Source organism: Prionailurus bengalensis, chromosome B3 (genome assembly GCF_016509475.1).
Source record: "Prionailurus bengalensis isolate Pbe53 chromosome B3, Fcat_Pben_1.1_paternal_pri, whole genome shotgun sequence".
Lineage (NCBI taxonomy): Eukaryota > Metazoa > Chordata > Mammalia > Carnivora > Felidae > Prionailurus > Prionailurus bengalensis.
This window is the reverse complement of record NC_057355.1, coordinates 134,596,548-134,616,971: the sequence shown is the minus strand read 5'-3', so window position 1 is coordinate 134,616,971 and position 20,424 is coordinate 134,596,548. Positions and strand designations below refer to the sequence as shown.

The window sequence follows — 20,424 nt, the reverse complement described above, 5'->3', positions numbered from 1 at the left end:
TTCTCTCTCTCTCAGTCCCTTTCTCTCTCTTTCTCTGCCCTGCCCCCGCTCTCTCCCACCACCCCCCCCCCCACTCAAAATAAATAAACTTTTAAAAAAGTATTTAAAAAAAAAGTCACAGGGGCTCTGGTAGACAGAGGTACAGGTCACAGGTTGTCTGGGGTCATGAGGGAAGAGGGACAGACACGGCTCCACTGAAGGTGTGACCTGGGGGCCAGGATTCAGCAGCAGAGTAGAGATGTCGACCCTTCCACAAGTTAGGGACAGATGGAGCTTGAATACCTAGTAAACAAACTAGCTCTTGGAGAGCTACATGGGACAGTTGGGGCCAGTTAGTAGACAATGGTGAGCAGGTACTATGAATTTTGTTAGAGGTGGTTCTGTAAGGAAACATTCTTTTTTTTTTTTTTTTTTAAGAGATTCCTGCTGAAGTATTTAGGGATGAAGTGTCACAGTGCCTATAGTTTACTTCAAAATACTAACGCTTGCCCCCAAAATAGATAAAGCAAGTGTGAAAAACGTTAACAGTTGTTACATTTAGGTGATAGGTATATAGATGTTCATTATATCAGCCTTTCGAAATTTCTGCATGCTTGAAATTTTTCAAGATTAAAAAAAACTTAAGACAAAGTGGTGAGATCAGGTTTGCATTTTGGAGTGATCAATCTAGAAGCTGTGGAGGATACGTTAGTAGAAGCTAAGAGACACCGAGGACTGGACTCCACTAATAACATGTTGACAGTCCAGGAGAAGAGATTTCGAGAAGGCAGATGCAGTAAGGCTTGGTGAGGGAATTGGAAGGTTCTCGTCTGATTCTCAGATACCCGGGTCAGGTACCTGGATGGATAAGACGACTTCACCAACAAGAGGAAACACAGGAGGAAGGGACGCAATGGGAAGAAGGAAGGTACAAGCCTTGCACACGGTCTGGAGGCAGAACATTCCAGGGCAGGGGCCATGGTTAGGAAGCAGTCAGTGGTGGCCTGGAGGTGGCAGCTAAGCTGCAAATCGGAGAGAAAAAGAAAGAGGGCCAAAGACGGAACCCAAGGAGCACCAGCATTCACAGAGCGGGAGAGTAACTTGGCTAATGAGGACACATGGGTTCTGGTCATTTACACAGTTTTCCCATGCACCCAGCTCATCCAAACTGTAGCTGGGATTTGGGCCTGACCCTGCAGATCCCCAAGCCCTCTTGTTCCCGTGGCCCCACTCAGTTCTTGGCTCCGGGCTGTGGCCGGCCTAGGGCCCTGTGAGGTTTATGGGACGTCCATGAAGGAAGGGTCCCGGTGAGCAAGATCACTGTGATAAGTGTGAGAGACAAGAATGACTTGAATTACAGACATGGTCCCACACAGAGGAGCTGGGAGCCCTTGAGCTTCTCTGGGCCTCAGTTTCTTCCTCCATGAGTAGAGATGGTGATGGGAGAAGCAGATGGGATCACATGTGTGAGCGAGAAGGACTTGAATGGTGTCTAACAGTGAACGGGTGCCTTGGTTCCTAGGAGGGATGTGAAACATGCCCTCTCGTGTCTGCTGGAGACCCGATTCTCCTGCTGGGTGCCAATGTCTGGGGGAGGGGGCGTGCCCCAAGCTGATATCAATGGTGACCTTTTCTGCAAAGACTCTTGAACACATGCACACACACACACACACACACACACACACACACACAAAAAACCTGGGATCTGGCCTCGCCAGGAGGTCAGTTTTGATTAGATCAGTAATTGCAATGCTGGCTGATGTCCTTCCGAATGAAGGAGAAACTGCTGGCCCAACCCTGCAGGGGAGCCTAGGGGACATGATGCTGAGTCTTTCTTCATAAAGAAAGGAGCAAAGATGCCTATTGCAGACAACGGCTCCCCCCCCCCCCACAGGGATCCGAATCTCTCTCCCTCCCTGCACCCCCGCGGGTTTTCTCTCCTCCTCTGCATCCGGGGCAGCGGGAGTCCAGACAGATGCATGGGGCTAGAACCAAAGTCCAAGCAAGTGATCCCTGCAGGGATCCCCCAGAACAAACTAGAAGCAAAATCTGCTTCTTCCTACAGACAACATGCGTTTTTCCAGGCCTTTCAAAGCCAGGCAGGTCAATCGAGTTATAATTGGCAATCTAATTAGAACTCCCACAAGCTGTTAAATTCTTTACCTGCTGCCTGGCATCTTACACAGAGGTGATGCATCTGCTCCTGCCTCTGGCATGATGAAAGAAAGCCGGCTACAATCCCATCCTTCTTGCCGGCAACAGCCCCCTCCAGCTACCCACCCCCCCCCCCCACTGCCACCACGCGGACGCCCACATGCCCACCAGCAAGTATGACATGGGACACAGCCCAGTTGACAAGAAAATTGGCTTTAGAGAAATCAGGCTGAAAGGGTTGTGTTGCTGGATGATCTTGGGAGGCTAAAGGGGAGAAACGAAGCCCCCAGCCCCGTTTTCCCCGATGTGGGAGGTGTTCTGAGGGTGGTTCAGTGGTGCCTTAAGCTTCCCGCAAGTCAGATTGCTCAATGACAGAAGAACACGTGTCCCTCTGCTCCCTTTCTGCATCCTTAACCCTGAAGAAAATAGAAGTTTTGTGCCGACCCCCCTCCACCATCAAGACAGCAGTGTGCTTTGGCCGACAGGATGGGCGGATTTTATGGCACCAGCATCACCTGCATCTTCTGCCGTCCCTCTGCTACTGGGCCAGGGGCCTCTTGCAGCTCCTGCTCGCCGGTAGACGCAGGCAGTGTGTGCCAGAGCCGGCCAGCCAGCTCCGTTCATCCTTTCCCAGCTCTGCCCAGAGTGACCTCATGGGTAGCTTGAAACCAGCCATGGTGGGAGCCTTGATACCCTAGAAACTGGCAAGCACTACAAATCAGGGCTTTTTCTTTTCTTTCAGAGGGCCAGCAGACCAGCACAACACTGGACGTACAGATCTAAGTGGTTTCACGGGGGGAAGGGAGGCAATGGGGGAGCAGTGGGTAGGCAGAGAAGAACACACGTGTCCCTGCCTCAGGACTTCCAGGGCGGCGGGTACTCGTGGGACAGGTAGAGTGGAGCTCACCTTGCCACTCTAGATAGAGACAGAACAGCTATGGGGAGGCTCAGGGGAGAAAGAACGAGACTCACAATTGCCTGGGTGGGTGGCAGGAAGGAAGGTGTGGTTTGGAGCGAAAAGTCCTACATTTGAATTCTAGCTCTCCCATTCATTGGCGATGCGTAGGACCTTGGACATGCTATTTAACCTTGGACATGTTATTTAACCTCTGTCATACGGGGGGTCCCTGGGTGGCCCAGCCAGTTGAACACCGACTTGGGCTCAAGTCATGATCTCGCAGTTCATGGGTTCGAGCCCCACGTCAGACTCTGCTGACAGCTCAGCAGAGCCTGCCTCAGATTCTGTCTCCCTCTCTCTTTGCCCCTCCCCTGCTCGTTCTCTCTCTCTTTCTGTCTCTGTCTCTCTAAAATAAGCATTAAAAAAAGAAAATTTAACCCTCTCCTACATAACACCTTAGCAGAGCTGTCGTAAAGGTTGAACACAGTTCTGAGCACTCCCAGCACGTAAGATCTGCCTGGCAGCTTCTAGTCTTCCAGGCCCTCCTTCTCCCAAAACAGTGTGGCTGTGAGAATCATGTGTGAGGTGAAGAGATCCCCCAGAGGCCACAGAGGATGGCCGTTGGGTCTCCCCACGGTCCTGCTCTTCACCGTTCTTTGAGACAAGGAGAGGGCTCACTCCCCGGCACAGCATCACCACTGGAGAGCAGCGGGTGCCCGAGTGGGTTACAGGGAGGCTGAGACCTCGTCCCCTCAGCTCCTTGGCAGCCAGAGCCTCTGGGCAGGTCCCCCTGGGCTGTGAGCAGCCACCTGTGTGGGCCCCAGGGAGCGGCACGGTATTACCTTTCCTAAACCCACGTGGCGTGAAAGTCACACGTACTGCAGCTCGGGGGCAATCCTTGCTGTTGCTTTGATTTGCTCTTCCGGTGTCCTGTGTCCCTGCAAATGAGCGGCTCGACCCCTCCCAGATCTGTTGGGAGCTCTGGGCTTGGGCTTGGCTTGGGAGAAGGCTCCTTGTTAGCTACAGCCCATCCAACAGCAGAGCCCGAAAAGCCTCTGTTCCGGAGACCGGGCACATCACTGTGCTCCTCTCTTTAGAGTGCTGGGGGATTTTTGAGGAAATGACTCTAATCTTGATGCTGATTTATCCCATATCGAAGTGGTCAGTGATAAGAGCTCAATCGTGCTGGAAAAGAAAGTGCCACGCCGAGTCTGTCCCATTTCCACAGCAGCCATGTGGCTCCCTGCGGGCAGCTGCTCCCACAAGTCCCCTAGCTCATCTGCCATTGTCACTGTTCCAGTCCTGGGACAAGGTCTGGGGGCCCTGGGGCAGAAGTTTTGGTAAAAATCCTCATTTCTGAGCAAATTGCCTGTTTTCTTCTCTCACTAGAGGGTAGCTCTCCTGTCCTCTGGCGCACCAGGAATGGCACGGGGCGTGAGGGGGAAGCGCTCGGGGGCAGGTGGAGCACTGGCCAGTGAGCCCCCTGCCCTGCCTTCCTGCCTGGATTGGAATCTCTCTTGTTATTTGTGGAAAAAATTTTCCAAGGCCTGTCAATCCCAGTCCTCTCTCCCCATCGGAAGTATCTTATCATTTCTGTTTGTTTCTCTTTAAACATGGAAAAAATAGCTGGTGCCAGACCCTGGCAGGGGTGGGGAAGGCGCCTGCCAAAATGACCTCGTCCCCCGTGGCAGGTAGTGAATCACCGGCATTTGCGTCTCGGTGCGTTGGCGCGTTGGCGAGAGAACCGTCTGTCTCCATCAGGGGTGTGGCACTGCCGTGGTGGCCTGGGGCCAGCAGCCCCCAGCAGGGCCTGTTGAAAACCCAGACTCGGGGAGCACCCCGCTTTGCGTCATCCTGGCGGCTGCCTGTGGAGCTAGTGTTCTCCATGGAGCCCGGATGCACCCGCATCCCCAGGTGGCCTTCAGGCCTGGGGTCTGGAAGCTTTGCTGGCCATCCAGGCTGAGGGGCACACCCATCGCCCCACCACCTGGACAGCACCGTCCGCTCCTGGGCCAGCCTCCACTGCACCCAGAGGTACAAGTTAGCACCGAGCTTGGGCGAGGTTTCCACGCCCTTCTGGCAGGCCCTGGCCTGGACAGCAGTGGGGGACTGGCTCACAGCTGGGAGATGACACCCATACTGCAGTCATTGATGAGTGCCCACTGGGTCCTAAGGACCACACCGGTCTCTGGGGATACAGAGATGAGTCGCCGAGGCCCCTGCCTCCGGGTGCCTGAGTCTGCACAGGTCAGAAGCTGGTAGCCCTTTGCGTCTGCGCTGTTGGCTGTTTGCGCTTCCCAGGGCTTCCTGTAAATCCAGCTGTCTTCCAGTACCGCCAGCGAGCCCACTTTCTGACCCCATTCCACACTGGGCCGAAGTGTCTCCAGCCGCTAGCTGCCTTTCAGGTGTCAGAGAGAAAGCCACGCTGCACTGCCCAGTGACCCCGCAGGCCCCACTCAGCCCAGCCAACACAGCACAGCAGGGAGCGAGGTTCCAGGGCCGCTCTCTGGGCTGTGGTGGCCTCTCCTCCTCCAGGAAGCCCTCCCTGCCCTTTCTTGGCATGCTGTGGGCAGCCTTCCCTGCACCCCACAGACTGCAGAAAGAGGCTCTTCCCTATGGTGCTTTCTCTAGTTAACATTTAAGTTCTCAAACCGGAGGCCTAACAGGTGGTCCGAAAAACGCTTGCTAGATGGAAGATTTTACCAAACCCCTAGAATTTTCATATTGATCATCTACTCTTTGTTTTCTAGGTTAGGAAAGTGAGGCAGACAGAAGGTTCTGCCCAAGTAGGGTGGTTGGCAGTGGGCCACAGGGCAGGCCCAGACAGTGTGCTCCCCGCCAGCAGGATGTCCCCCACAGCCCTGTGTTCCTGCCCCAGGGAAGGCCAGGACTTTTCAGTGCAGTGACATCCGAGTGGAAGGTGTGACAGCCTCCCCCTGCCCCATCTGAGGACAGGCTAAAGCAGAGGCCCAACGTGAGTCTGTCAGGGTCACTGGGAAGGAGGCCCAGCCTCGGACCTCGGGGATGGGGCTGGGGTTTCTAGGACTCCCCCACTGTCGATGGCCCAGGGGCTCCCAGCAAGCCCTCAGCTCAGCTCTGCGGTAGTCACGTGTGAATTACTCTCCTGAGGACAGAGAACCTGCAGCTGGGGCTTGTCAGACACATCCCCCACCAGAGCTCTGGGCCATGTCTCTCCCTCCATACCTACCTGTCTCCATCGCCTCATGGGGAGCTAAGCATCTGCCTGGGCCTCCCTTCTCACCTGTGGAAGCCAGGGTGCCAGGACCCCAGGGGAGGGCTGGGCTGGAAGTTTATTCGGAGCTTCCCTGGCCCACACCTCTCTGGCTGAGCTGGACCAGCCTGGGGTGGGACGCCATCTTCCCGAACACACCTGGGGTGGCAGCAGCCTCCCGTGAGGCTGGGAGGCTGGGCCTTCGCCCCCGGGGAGTGATTAGCACCAAACTTTCCACTGCGTGGATAACTCGGGGCCGTGGGGAAGCGCTGACTTCCAGGCCGCCCTGGGCTGCTATGTCCGCCTGACTTGTTTGTCGGGGAAGGTAGATAAAAATAAATAAATCAGTCAACGAGGGAGATGTAGAAGTAAGTCAACAGGAGTCTCTTGCCCATTACCAATGGAAAAGTACGAGCAAGGGGAGCCACATTAGCACTCGCAGAAAATGCTGGCTGGGATGTGGCCGGTCCCACAGCACCAGGGCCAAACTGCAGATTCCTCTCACCTAAGAATTGGTAGCTAATATTTATGTCCACCCTGAGGCTCTGCACTAATACTCGTTGTAACAACCAGGCGTGCAATTTAAATGACAGATTGGGTCAGGGGAGGATGGAGAATCATCTGGAATTTTACCAAGAACTGTCACGGGCTTCAGAGTAAGGACAATGCCCAGCATCCCAGGCTCAGCAGGGCCTGTCCCCTCTGACCCCTCACCAGGGCCCCCTGCTCAACCCGAGTCGCACAGAGGCAGACCTTCTCGCTCATGTCCTTTGATAGTGCAGGGGACTTGCCTAGCAGGTGCACCATGCGGAGCTTTACAGGTGCTTATGCTGGTGTGTGTGTGTGTGTGTGTGTGTGTGTGTGTGTGTAATCTGTGAGTGCCTTGCCTTGGGCTGCAGTGGATAGCAGGGAAGGGGAAGGGAGAGCTCACCCCACCAGACACAGGGATTCCCCATTGCCCTTGGCCTGGTCTCCAAGGGCCTGCTGGCAGCGGTATCTGACCCTCAGGCTTTACACACAGATCAGAGTGATTCACCTCCCAGGGCTGGGGTGGGGGCTGTGCTTGGGACCAAGAGGGAGCAGCTCAAAGGCTGCCTTTGAGCCGTTTCCAGGGAGGAAGCAGCTGCCTTCTTAGCCTTCTCGATGAAGTCAGAGAGGGGCTCTGACATCTTTTTCCTAATGAAATCTCCGCACCATTCCGAAGAGCAGGGAAAGAAAGGGACTTGGGGTGCCAGATAGCCAGGTCCTAGTTAGGGCAGGAGAGACTGCTGAGAGCACAGGGTACCCCATCTCTGATTTGGAGAGTGACCAGTGTCCTAAATGATCTCATTTGCCAGCAGACATTACAGATGGGGGGAGGGGGGCGTGTTGTAAAATTAACACAGCAGGCCGAATAGAAGGGAGCTGGGCTTTTCCTGCTCTGCGTGGCAAAGTCCAGACCTCGAGGGACTGCCGTGCAGGTGACCGTCTGGGCCACTAGCACAGGGTGCTGGGTGGGGTGGGCATTCGTCACGTCACGCAGATGTGAGCAGCCCCATCAGCCCCTCTCAAGCTAGGTCCTGTGGTGCTCACCTAGGTCCGGAGAGCCCACAGTCTAGCCCCACTGGAGTGGCATCCCCTGCATGGAAGAAGGACCTAGTGTCCAGGCTAACAGAGCTGGACAGGGAAGTCCTGTCCCCAGAGCTCCTTCTGCAAAGAGGACTGCTCTCTGGACAGCCCAGTCCAGAGCCAGCTAACCCTGAGAAGCCCTCTTAGAATGTGTCTCTTGGTCCCCTAAATGCCCAACACCTTCTAGAGACCATGGTACCCTGACCTAAGAGAAACAGCCCTGAGCTGGTCCTCCACAAATCTGGCTTCCGAGACCCAACTTGGCCTCTACCTGGCTTGGTGCCTGAGCCAGGTGCTCGCCCACCCAGGACCCTTTCCTCACTTTTCTGTCATCAGTGAAGCCCCTCCCAAGCTTGGCTGCCCACATGCCTGTCCACAAGGAGCTTTTCGAAGTAGCTCTGTGGCCATGAGCCAGTCACGCCCAACTCTGAGCGTCAGCCTTCCCATTAGTTTAAAAAAAAAAAAAAATGGGTGGGAGCATTGTGTTGTCTCTTCTGGAATGATCTCCCTTGTGCTCCTTCCAGCAGGCCTCACTCTGTTCCAGATGCTGGCCTCACTCTGTTCCAGATGCTGGACCTCCACATGTACAGTCACCCCTGCTGGGCTCAGGGAGCTCTCTAGGGCGGGACCCTCAGCAAACTAGCCCCACACACACACACACACACTGGTGCCAGAACACCCACAGGTGCTCAGTGGAGTTTATAGAAGGGAGGAAAGGACTAGAAACGGCTTTGGTTACAGCAGACCAAACAGAGCCCCAGCCTGGGACCTCAATGCTGTTCCTCAGCTCACTCTGTCACCTGGGTAGATCAGGGCCCCTGTTTCCTGCCTGTGAAAAAGGAGGGTGGCCCTTTGGGGAATGCTCATGTGCCCTTCTTTGCCATCCCTGACCACCCTCTGGGCATTTGTCTACAGCAGCGGCAGGCTGTGGGTCTTTGGTGCTGGGAAGCTGCTGGCAGGCGGGCTGACTGTGGTCCCTTCCCTAAAATGTCCCACTGATCCCCAGCAACTGTTCTCTGAAAGCCACCACAGCATGTGGATGTTTTGGCACCGACAGTGAAGTACCCAGTTTCAAAGAAATTAGGCCAGAGGAAATTTGGGGCCAAATTGAGATTTCTGTGTGAAATCCACTTGAGGCTGGACGGGCCCTTTGGCTTATGACCAGACTGCCCCCATCCTCACTGTTGGCACGTTTACTGCTGGACAGCCTATAGCTCTGCTATTTGAGGAATCAGCTCCTTCAGAATATTCCAGACCATTCTGGAAGAAAGCAGCTTTAAGCAATGCCAGTCAGATGCTTTAAGAAAAGGAAAAGCCACAGTCACATTGTCTTGGGGCTTAATCGCTCCATCTTCTGAACCCACCATTTAGTCTCCTTTGGGTACCATGCTCAGCAGCAGAAGTCAGTGAGGTGGGGAGATTAGGGAGGCCTGAATTTACTGTTCCTCTAATGCCCTGGACTGAGAGAGAGAGAGAGCTTGTGTGTGTGTGTGTGTGTGATTCTGGAAGCTTTCTTCGGATCCTGAAGGACTTTCAGATATAAAGTGGAGGGGACTTTTTCCATATGACTCAAGAAGACTAAATGAACATCAGAGAACAGTAATTAGATAAAAAGCCTAATTAGGGCTCTACATTTTTAACTGACAGTTCAGACTGCCCACTAATGGTGTGGGCTGCCCGGGGTGGTGGTGAGCTCCCCGTCACTGGAGGGTGTAAGCAAGAGTGGGAGGCTGCCTGTCAGGGACTGCAGCAGGGGCTCGTGCGTCATGAAGCAGAGGCCCAAGCCCCCTCCTCACCCCAAGGAGCTCTGCTTCCGTGGATGGTTGGCTGCTGGCTTAGAAAAATAAGAGGTTTGGGAAAAATTGAGTTTTGTTTCCTTCTGAGTTGAGTTAAATGCTATAAAGGCCTGGTCTCCAGAAGGCACATTTCTTCAAATAAAACACTTGACCTGGAAAAGGGGCCTGTGAGAGGACAGCTTCCCACAGCCGGCCGATCTCCTGCCTGAACAAAGGTGCCAGCTGCCTCTTGGGCACGTCTGATCCTCCCTGGGTGGAGGAAGGGAGGCACTGGGGTCTTTGCCTCCCTCCTTCTGGAATCCTCAGCACCAATTCACAGCACACCCTGAGGGAAAGCCTCCACGGGGTGTCTGTTGGGTTCAGACCACTGCCCCTCCTCACCCAGGCCTGCCCAGATTGTCCTGTGATGTCCACCATGTCCATCTCTGGCCCCACCATGGATGGAGCAAGGCCAGCTACGTGGGGGCCTGGCTTCCACTCACCTTGTCACAAGGAGCCACTCCTCAGGGCAGCCTGAACAGTCGCTGGCCCTTCCCCAGGAGCCGCTCAGCCCACATCTCCCTCCTCCCCTTTGTCCCTCAGCCTCTTCCTTCCTGCTCTTCAGCCCCCGTCCCCAGTACCGGACGTCAGTGGCCCTTTGCTCTGAAGGTCAAGCGGCCTCGTGAATGTTGTGTCCCTACATGAGGGCCAGGTGGGGTGGATGGGACCCGGATAGCCGTGGGTGGGGGCTGCGGCAGCCTCACCTGCTGTCTGTGGTTAGATGGGTGTGCGGCTGCCGGGAATGGCTGGCCCCGGCCTTTGGGGAAACTGGGGGCAAAACTAAGTAAAATGGCTAAAACAAAAAGACCCACGCCTTATCAGTTTCCACCCCAAACTTCTGACCTGCCGAGCCACCGCCAGAAGGGCTCCCCAAACTCATTCTTGACTGACGTAGCAAAGGGGGTTGAATTGCAGCGTGTGACCCCCTCCGCGCTCTGGAGGTGCAGTGGGCAGCGGCATAGGCTGTAGGGCAGTGACACCTGGCATCAGCCGGGACACCTAGAATCTGGCCTCTGGAGCTCCTGGCCTGGTTAGGCAGGCCCTTCCAAGCCTGGCATAGTTGGCCAAGGCACACACGCTCGGCCCCCTGGCAAGCCAGTGTGCATTTCTAAGCACTCAAAACACACAGAAATGAAACATAAAACAGAGCCCAGGAGAGCCCAGACCTCACCCAGAGCCGCTGGAATCCAGGTAGAGAAGCTGAGCGCTACCCCCACCCCATCCGAGTGTGTTTTCAGTTCCTTTTCAAGGCATCATTGGGAAGCGGGGCGGGGCTCAGGCTGCCCCTTCAGTTGCGCCCACAAAATGCTGGTGCTCACAACTGTCAGTGCTTTTGATGCTTCCCAGAGAAGAAAGGGCCACTCCCGGGGCAGGGGGGGCCGGCGGCAGCCCCCCACCTGGCCTTCCCACCGCTGCTCCCAGAAAACCTTTGCAAGGCCACCGTCTCCCGCGGCCTTCTCAGGGTGGCCCTGCTTGGCAGTCCATTTAGATTCTGACTTAAAAGGAAACTATCTCTGGGGCGCCTGGGTGGCGCAGTCGGTTAAGCGTCCGACTTCAGCCAGGTCACGATCTCGCGGTCCGTGAGTTCGAGCCCCGCGTCGGGCTCTGGGCTGATGGCTCGGAGCCTGGAGCCTGTTTCCGAATCTGTGTCTCCCTCTCTCTCTGCCCCTTGCCCGTTCATGCTCTGTCTCTCTCTGTCCCCAAAATAAATAAACGTTGAAAAAAAAAAATTTTTAAAAAAGGAAACTATCTCTGAGGGCACCGCCACTACCACCCGGCTTCTCTCTGATGGATCGCATCCTCAGGAAGGAGAACGCAAGTACCTGACCAGAACGGGGACTGGCGTCCTGCTTTCCTCGGCGATGCAGTATCTGTAGGGGAGACGGTGGCAACCCCCTGGGAACAGAGCGCCTCTTCCCGTCGGGCTCAGCCGCCTCAACGATGTCCCCAGAAGGCACACGTGGAGGCTCTGAGCGATCGGGCTCTGATGCGAGTGTGGACGAGGGTGACCCGAGGCCAGGCCTTTTGGTACTCATTGGTCGAGAGCACTGGCAAGAAGTCATGCCCGCCCCCGTCCTCCCACCATCAGACAGTGTCCCGTGCCATCCGCTTGTCTATCTTCCCACCCGTTCACCAAACATTGACCAAGAACCCCCTCTGTGTGCAAGGACAAGCCAGATGGCCCTTGCTGTCACAAGCTCTACCCAGAGGCGCACAGGACGGCAGTGGAGAGTCCTGCAACCCTGGGCATCTCGGGAGGGCCTCCCCTCCCCCTAGGTCATTAAGGGTAACGATAACGATCACGGTCTTGTTGATGATGGTGACCATTCACCAGAGGTTTACTGAGCACTCTACAAACTTGGGCTCTTGTAGCCTCATGACTCTCCTGTGAGTTGGCATTTGTCTCCATTATACAGATCAAGTATCTGGGACCCGAGGAAGTTGTCCAAGTCACTGGTGGGACTGGCTCACACCCAGTCCCAGTGAGCCCCAGGCCACGCTCTTAACCTACACCTCCCACTCTCTAAGAAGGAGCCGGGCCTCTCACCTGCGTGGCATGGGTCCTCTGGCAGTGGCCAGAGCCCGCAGAGCTCTTTGTAACCCCTCGCCTGCATCCTGATCCCCCAACAAGCTACCTGTAGTCAGCACAGCCACCGCTCAGGCTACAGCCAGGCAGCTCTGTCACCGTCCCAAAGGGTGACGGGCTGAGGAGATGGGCTCTCCTCTAGCTGCCGTCACAACAGAAGTCCCACCAGAGGGGAGGCTTAGGTGTCTTTGTCCAAAAGTCTTGGAGGTGCCAGTTTGGCTTGAGTGGCCCAGGAGGGGCTGCAGATCTGGTCCTCAGCCCATGTCCACTTCCTCCAGGGACAGCCTTGCCTTCAGGCCCCTGGCTCCCTGGTGCCGGTGAAGTCCTCCATCTCTCCGACGCATGCCGTGGCGGGTAGGAGCACAGGCTGTGGGCCAGAACGACCTGGACTTGGCCAGCAGTGGCCTTAAACATGATCCTCGTTTCTTCGACCTTTGGGGGCCCCTCATTTATTCGTTCTGCACTGAATACGGCCCCACCTGCTCGGTGTCGAGCCTGCCAAAGCAGAGACGACCCACAGCTTGCCCAGCCCCTGCCCTCCGGCCTTTCAGAGCGAGGCCTAGTTGGGGAGCTGGGACAGAGATAATCCACCTTGACTGACGTAGCACCTGTCGTGTAGGATGGTTAGGAAAGCATTTGGCAATCAGTAACACGCAGCGTGTTGGCTATCACACTTTGCCCATTAAAGATTAATAGAGCCTATGGGGCGCCGGGGTGGCTCGGTTGGTTGAGCGTCGGACTTTGGCCCAGGTTGCGATCTCACAGCTCGTGGGTTCGAGCCCCGCGTCGGGCTCTGTGCTGACAGCTCAGAGCCTGGAGCCTCCTTCGGATTCTGTGTCTCCCTCTCTCTCTCTCTCTCTCTCTCTGCCCCTCCCCAGCTCGTGCTTGCACTCTGTCTCTGTCAAAAATAAATAAACTTAAAAAAAAAAAACTTAAAGATTAATAGAGCCTAGTGGATCCATGCATTTGTCCTTGCAGGTTTACCTGTATTTTTGGAGGAACCTCCTGACAATACTGCCCTAAGCTCCCGCCCTCACCCCCACCCCCACCCCACCCCCCTGCAGTGATTTAATGGTGGAGTGTCTGACCCAGGATGGGACAGAAAACTCTTTAAATACTCCAGTCCCACCCCAGACACCAGACTTCCTCCCACCCCCCAGCCTTGGTGCTTCCAGCAGCCTCTGCAAAACCCAGGCTGGCTCGAACACAGCAAGGGCACCTGCTGGTCTCTGCTCCAGAAGTCAAGAGCAGCGGCCCCGGGGTGGAGTCTGTAGCAGCAGCCTGGCGCGGCATGGAAAGCACAAGGGAGCTGTTCACCCCCACCCTGCTGCTGACCGTTTGATTTCCGAAGCATCCTTCCCCGGAAAGAGTGATAGGCACAAGGAGACTGCGGCTTGACCCCCAAACCAGAGCTGAGCTGCAGGACTGCTTTTTAGTGGTGGCTCGGCATTGAGAAGGATGCTTTCCTGCAGGGACATTATCTCTCTGTGCCTATACCCCTACAGGGACAAGCAGTGAGCCCAGCAAAGGGCCATCTTGGCACTTGCACAGAGCACCATGGGGATGTCTGAAATAGTGGCTTTTGTCCTGCCTCTTTGCTATTGGTCACCTGATCCAGGGCTCCAAGTGCTCTCCAGAGCGAGGGCTGTAGCAGGACGCCTTGGGCACTAGAGCCCACGCAGAGCTCCTGCACGGGTGCCCACAGCATGTGGCAAGGTCTTTAGTCCTTGGGCATCAATTATCTCACACACACACACACACACACACACACAAGACATGAGTGAGGAAGATGCTAACCGTCCTCAAATTAGCCAAGTCCATTTTGTCTCATTTGAAGTAACAGATTTAATTTAATCTCTCACTTCCAATTTGGTGTGGCACCAAGAGCTTATTTGTACAGAACACGTGATTATAATAATCACCAGCTTGGGAGGCTGTCTTCATTTGTGTCCAAGAAAAGGGACAAGTAAGTTACCTCTCAGTGATTCCCCTCTTCTCAGAAGGCCAGCCCAGCTGCCTCCCACAGTGGCTCAGGAACCCCAGGGCTGGCAAAGGTGGAAGCCTGTTTGCACAACCTCCAAGAGACGAGAAGGGGCTGGTGTTAAAAGAAGGCACAGACCATGTGAGTTCCCACCTCGGCCTGCAGTGGTGTCTTAGGTCTTAGGGAGCGATTGCTCGATCTGGTTAGGATTTTCACTGGGCCCCGAGCTTTGAGAGCAGACTTGACCTCCTGTGTGTCGCCGGAACGTGGCTGGGATCTGGACAGTCACTCAGTGGGGTTTTGGATTTTGATATGGGAGAGAAGGCGGGTTGTTGCGGTAATGAAATATGTCACTCATGGAGAGCTCTGTCTCCTACCAGCCTGAGTGCTGGGACCCGGACCCGTGCCTCTGGGTAGTGCTGCCTAAGGGGGGCAGTGTGGCCCGGGCTCTTGGGGGAATGGTGATCTGCAGGGCTTTGAGCAGATGGACTTGAACTCCAGCAGGAGGGGCCAGACCAGGAATGACCATGGTTGGAGAGGGGGAAGAAGGCTGGGGGAGGCATCCTGCAGAAATAGGTGGGCTTTTAGACCAGCCTGGCTGAACCAAGAGGTCTGTCCTAGGAGGAAGTTGGATCCAGCCGTGGTGAGAACAGTTAAACGCAAGCCTCACGAGTTAAGCCTTTGATGGTTGGAGGAGAGAGGAGGCAGGGCCTAAAGAAAAGGGTGTTGGGATTCTAGTGCATAAGAGCATCTAGTGCATAAGAGCAAAGCCAGGGAAGGCCTCTCCCAGCACACCGGGGCTTGGGTGGCATGTCATTCATGACAGCCAGGCGTGTCCAGGTCCCAGCCCACCTCTGGCCAACCTGCCGGCGATGCTGGCCCCAAGCAATGGCTCAGACCCCAGCTGGAGCTTGTCCTGGTTGATCCCATTATGTGACTGATTTCTGAGCTGCTCTTGGCTTGCTGGGGCACTGGGCAGAGGCTGATTTTTCATTCCCTTGCCAAGCCTGAGCTGGCAGCCCCTGGCAAGCTTCTGATGTCTCCCTGAGCAGCTCCAGCTTTAGGAATTAATTCCACTAAACAGATTGCTCAGGAAGCTTCAAGGTCATCTGGAAAGGGTAGCCTGTTCCTACATTAGGAATATAAGTCCAGGTACACGGGCTGGAAATTTCCAAGCCCACAAGACCTGTGAGACACTGGACAACATGAAGACTCTTAGCTTCCCAACACTGCGGGTGATCGGTCAGATTAGTCCATTGGCTGGTTCTTTGCAAGCATTTGGGAGTGGGGAGACGTGTCCCCTGCCTTAGACCCTGGAGCCCCCATGGTAGGCTACACCCAGATACAACAGCCTGCCAATTTCTAAACAAAATTCCCAGTTAAAAGGACTGGTGACCTTGTCCCCACTCCAGCAGGGTGGGGGTAGGTCACTGCTGCTGAGTGCAGTGGCCTCTGGGTCTTGCTGGGCCAAGGCCCTGGTCCTTCTGGGTCTTCACGTCTCATTGGCCCCCACTCCTTTGGCACCCATGTCCATGCCAAGCCTCAAGATCACAGCTAGCCTCTAGGCCACCAAAGGGAGGCAAGGAGCTGTCCTCGTCCTTGAGTGAATATATAGGATACTGCCAAGCAGCAACCCGAGCTGGAGAAAAGCTGGGCTGGAAAGGAACCATCTCCTGGCCATAACCACGGGGAGGAGTGACAGAGCCAGTGATCAATGGTTGGAGAAGTGAAAAGGAGACCCAGTGCGGCAGATGCCCATTTGCCATGGCTCAGATGTAACTGGGTCAGTGCCCAGGGGGCTCCAGGCTCGTCTCTTAAAGCGACAGAGGCAGCAGTGAGCAGGCGGGCCGGCTGGGAAGGTGTGCGGGGAGCATGGGGGCTTTGGCCTCCGGCAGACCTGGGCCGGCCGCAGCTCCTTATCCATTGGCCCTGGGACCTTGGGCAAGACTCTTGGCCTTTCTGAACCTTGTCTCTGTATCTATAAAGCGGTGGTAATGTAAGACGAGCCAAGCACAAGTGCCTAGCATCGTGCCTGATGCGGAGAAAACATTCCGCGTAGAGGAAGAAAGCAGAGCCTGTCGGGACCCAGACCGTACGCTCGGCCTGCCGCCAGGTAACTAGGGACGCCTCTTTCCATCTTACCTGGTGGCTTGTCCCTCCTCACCCATCTGCCCGGCACACGCAGTGCGTGTCTCCCTGCCTGGGAGGGCCACTCAGAAAAAGGTGGTGTGTATTCAATAATTTGATGCACTGAGAGAGAGTATGACAGGGTCACTTGGGTAAAATTCATGCCACTGCTTGTTGTCTCCACCCTGAACTGACCCCCTCCCTCCTCTCACGGCTCTGTTGGTTAAATCGGAATATTCTAGAGTGAGCTCAAGCTGATAACCTCGCCCGGAAGGAATGAAGGCAGGAGCTCGTTGGCCCTCACATCCTGCTGCCTGCAAGCCGGGGAGGGCCTCTCGTCCTTTCTGCCTGGACCTCCAAGATTGAGAAGCGTGGGTGTCGAGTTGCCCCAGTGTCTCTGAAGGAGGGCCAGAGGGAGGATGCCCCACACGCACCCACCCCCCCAGGAGGTGGAGTTGGCCGCTTGTAGCCCCGCCCCGGACTCCACATCCGAATGGATGTCAGGCAGGCCCTGAGAGTTAGGATGCGGGTTGTAGTCCAGCTCTGCAGCAGCTGGCTGTGCGCCTGGGGCAGGAGACGCAGCTGTAGGAGCCATAGTTCTTACCTGCAAAACGGGAGGAGTACCTAGTGCGTGGGGAGATTTCCTCTTCCGCTGCAGGACCTTGTCCACCGCGGTCGAAGCCGGCCTTGCAGCCAGGTGCAGACATGTCCCGGCCATGCCCGTGCGAAACCACTTCGGGGTCCCTGGGGGGATTAAGTGAACTAATGAACGTGAGCACTTGGAATGGTGCCTGGTGTGTCAAAAACGCTGAAAGCCCTTGCTGCTGTTATCACTGTTAATCATCCTGCAGGAAGCTGGGTCCATGCTGAACCGCTACCCCTGCTCTCAGCACATGGTTCCCTTGCCCGCTCCTAGGTGGGTGGAGGATGGGGCTCTGGGGAGACAGCTGGGAGGCTCTCACCGGCGACCTCTGCAAAACTGACCCTGACCAGCCTTGGAACGGCGGCTGAAACCTGCAGTTCGCGCTGGAGGACGGGAAGGCCTGTAGTCTGAGGAGAGAAGAATTTCAGAAGCCAAGGTGAAATCCTAACAGCAAGGACTGACTTCCGGCCACCTCTCGTGTCCTAAAGCATCAGAGGGAGCCACCTGTCTGCCCGGCCCTGGCCACCCTCTCAGAGCCTCAGCTCTGACGGATCCCATTTAGGACGTGGACTCCAGCAGAGACGTAATTAAGGCACATATCGAAGTTAATAAGAAAGGGAATGTATAGTGTTTCCTTTCAATTTTCCTCCCAGAGAGAGTCGAGCTGACATTGAGGTCTGCTGTACCCTGGCCAGGGGAGGACAGCCTCTGTCTGCTGGAGGCCTTCTCCTCCTCGCTCTGGAAGGCAGTTCAGGGAGCCGGAGCTGGGGGCACGGAGAGTACCCGTCCACAGTATCTCGCACTGCCCTGGGGTTGTGGGTCGCCTTGGCCGTCGCCCCATTGACCTTGGCCTCTGCCAGAATCGTCCTCACAGCTCCTGCGCTGGGTACTCTTAAGTGCGGGTGATTCTCGGAAGCAAGGCTGCTTTCCAGGCCCTCAGACGCCACCTCCAGGGCCACCTGCCCTGGGGGAGAGGCCAGCCCGAGCAGCCCACAGGACCTGGACACCACCCACGGAGGCGCCTTCCTCACAGCCTGTCTCGGAGGCCAGAGCTCTTCAGAGTGGGCCCCACCTGGTTCCCCGGTGCTCACGTTGTCTGTGGCCTATGGCTCAGGCCACAGCCAGCCCCCTGGAAGGTGCGTTTATGCCCCCTCCCCAGCAGGTTCTGCTCCCGAGAGCCTACCTGCTGGCCCTCGCCCCTTGGTGACGCATATGCTCGAGAACACTGGGGGTGCCTCATCGGTTCTGTGCGTGAACCACAAAAAGGTAGAGCAAGGCTTTACCGGGAAATTTAGGAAGAGATACGCGGGACCAGCCGACCATGCCATGTTCTTGGTTGGGAAAACCCAACACGGTAGATGTCGGGCTTCTCCACACACACCCAGGAGGTTAACGCAAGCACGATTCAACTCCCGAAGAGAATGAACAAGATGATTGTTAAGTTCATCGGGCACGGTCGTGCAAATACTCAAAAGCAAAGGGAAGGAAGAGAGGCTCTCGTCCCCACCCCCGCCATTAAAACATGATGTAACAGCAATCTTAACAGCACAGTACTGATGCAAAGGCGGGAGGGGGTTGTTGTGGCTCACTGGAAAGTTGTAGTAGGCCCCGTGTTTCATGTAATAATTCATTTCATGACGGGCAGCGCCTCACGGGAGGGACGGGGAGGGAGGGGTAGCTAGTTTGTGTCCAGCAGAGAAGAAGAAATCCAGGTAGGTTCCTGTCTGCCAAGATAAAGCAGACAACTACTTAACAAAGCGGGATTGAACACACGTCAGTTCTTTGAAAGTATAACTTTCAGAGCTTTGGAGTGACCAAAAAACGAAACAAAACCCACTAAAGTTCAACAAATCCAACTTGAAAAACTAAAAACTTTTGTTCAAAGAAAAAAATCTCAAAAGTTAAAGAACAATCTAGACAAGTATGCTAGCAGATGAATAGCAGTCTTCTAAAAGACTTGTAAACAAAAGCATGGAAAATCTTTAACCTCAATTGTTGGGGTTTTTTTATTTTTATTTTTTTGAGAGAGGGAGAGAGAGCAGGGGAAGGGGCAGAGGGAGAGAGAGAATCTTAAGCGGGCTCAGTGCATGCGCAGTGCAGAGCCCAACACGGGGCTTGACCCCATGACCCTGGGATCATGACCAGAGCCAAAAATCAAGAGTCAGGTGTTCAACTGACTGAGCCACCCAGGAGCCCCAACCTCAACTGTTACTAAAGAAATGCAGGTTTTACTAAGGACAGACGTTCTGCACTTATGAAATTAGCAAACATGAAGAGTAATGATAGTGGGGGACAGGGGACCAAGCACTGGAATTCTGCGGATGGGTGAGAAAGTGACATGGCCTGGGACACCTGAGTGGCTCAGTCGGTTAAGCACCCAACTCCGGCTCAGGTCATGATCTCACAGTTGGTGAGTTCAAGCCCTGCATAGGGTTCTGTGTTGACAGCTTGGAACCTGGAGCCTGCTTTGGATTCTGTGTGTGTCTCTCTCTCTCTCAAAAATAAACATTTAAAAATTTTTTTAATTATAAAAAAAAAAAGGAAGTGACCCTTTAGGCATATAATTTGCAGAGTATTTGGAGAACTTAAAAAGAGTCACATCCTCTAACCCGGCCAAGGTCACTTTGCGGAAATTTGCCGTAAAGGAAGAGTCTCCAAATTGCTATCAAGCTGGTTCCATTGAGCCCCTTCCAGGGCTGCTGCGAGGAGCCCACAGAGGCCGCTGCCCCCACCCCAGCGTCCCCCCCAGAATATGTGGGTAATTCTCAGTAAGGTTCCATTTACCCGCAGGTTAGCAGGACTGTAGAAAAGATTTGAGATCTGCCATTCTGTAAGAGTGCAGAGGCGCTGTCTGGAAAGACCATCGCAGCATGATTTATAATAGCAAAGGGAGGGGCACCCGGGTGGCTCAGTCTGTTGAGCGTCTGACTCTTGAGTCCAGAGTGGTGGGATTGAGCCCTGTGTGGGGCTCCGTGCGGGCATGGAGCCTGCCAAAGATTCTCTCTCACACCCGCTCTCTGCCCCTCTAAACAAATAGAATAAAGTAAAAAAAAAAAAAAAAATAGCAGAGAAAGTGGGCACAATTTCAGCATGTTCCCCGTGAGGGAGAGATTGAGCAAAGAGAATATATCATCTGATGAAAGAATACAAAAACATCGGTCATCGAGATGCATAACTTAGAAACACGGTCATGGTCAAATATTTGGGGACCAACCCCTACGTCCTAATTAAAACTGTGTAAGATGGCGGGCGGGGGACAACGAAGGCAGGGGCTTGTTTATGGTAGGGGGACTGAGAGCAATAAAAAAAGGTCTGTTCTAGTCACCACCATAAGTAATGCCACAAATGACATTTCTTCAGGTCAGAAAACCTGTTACGTA

General features: G+C 54.9%; 1 protein-coding gene across 10 annotated transcripts in view; it reads left to right on the top strand.

Moving 5' to 3' along the window:
- The window catches only part of TTC7B (tetratricopeptide repeat domain 7B), a 255,797-nt gene that overhangs the window by 233,829 nt on the left and 1,544 nt on the right, over positions 1 to 20,424 (top strand). The window lies entirely within an intron of this gene.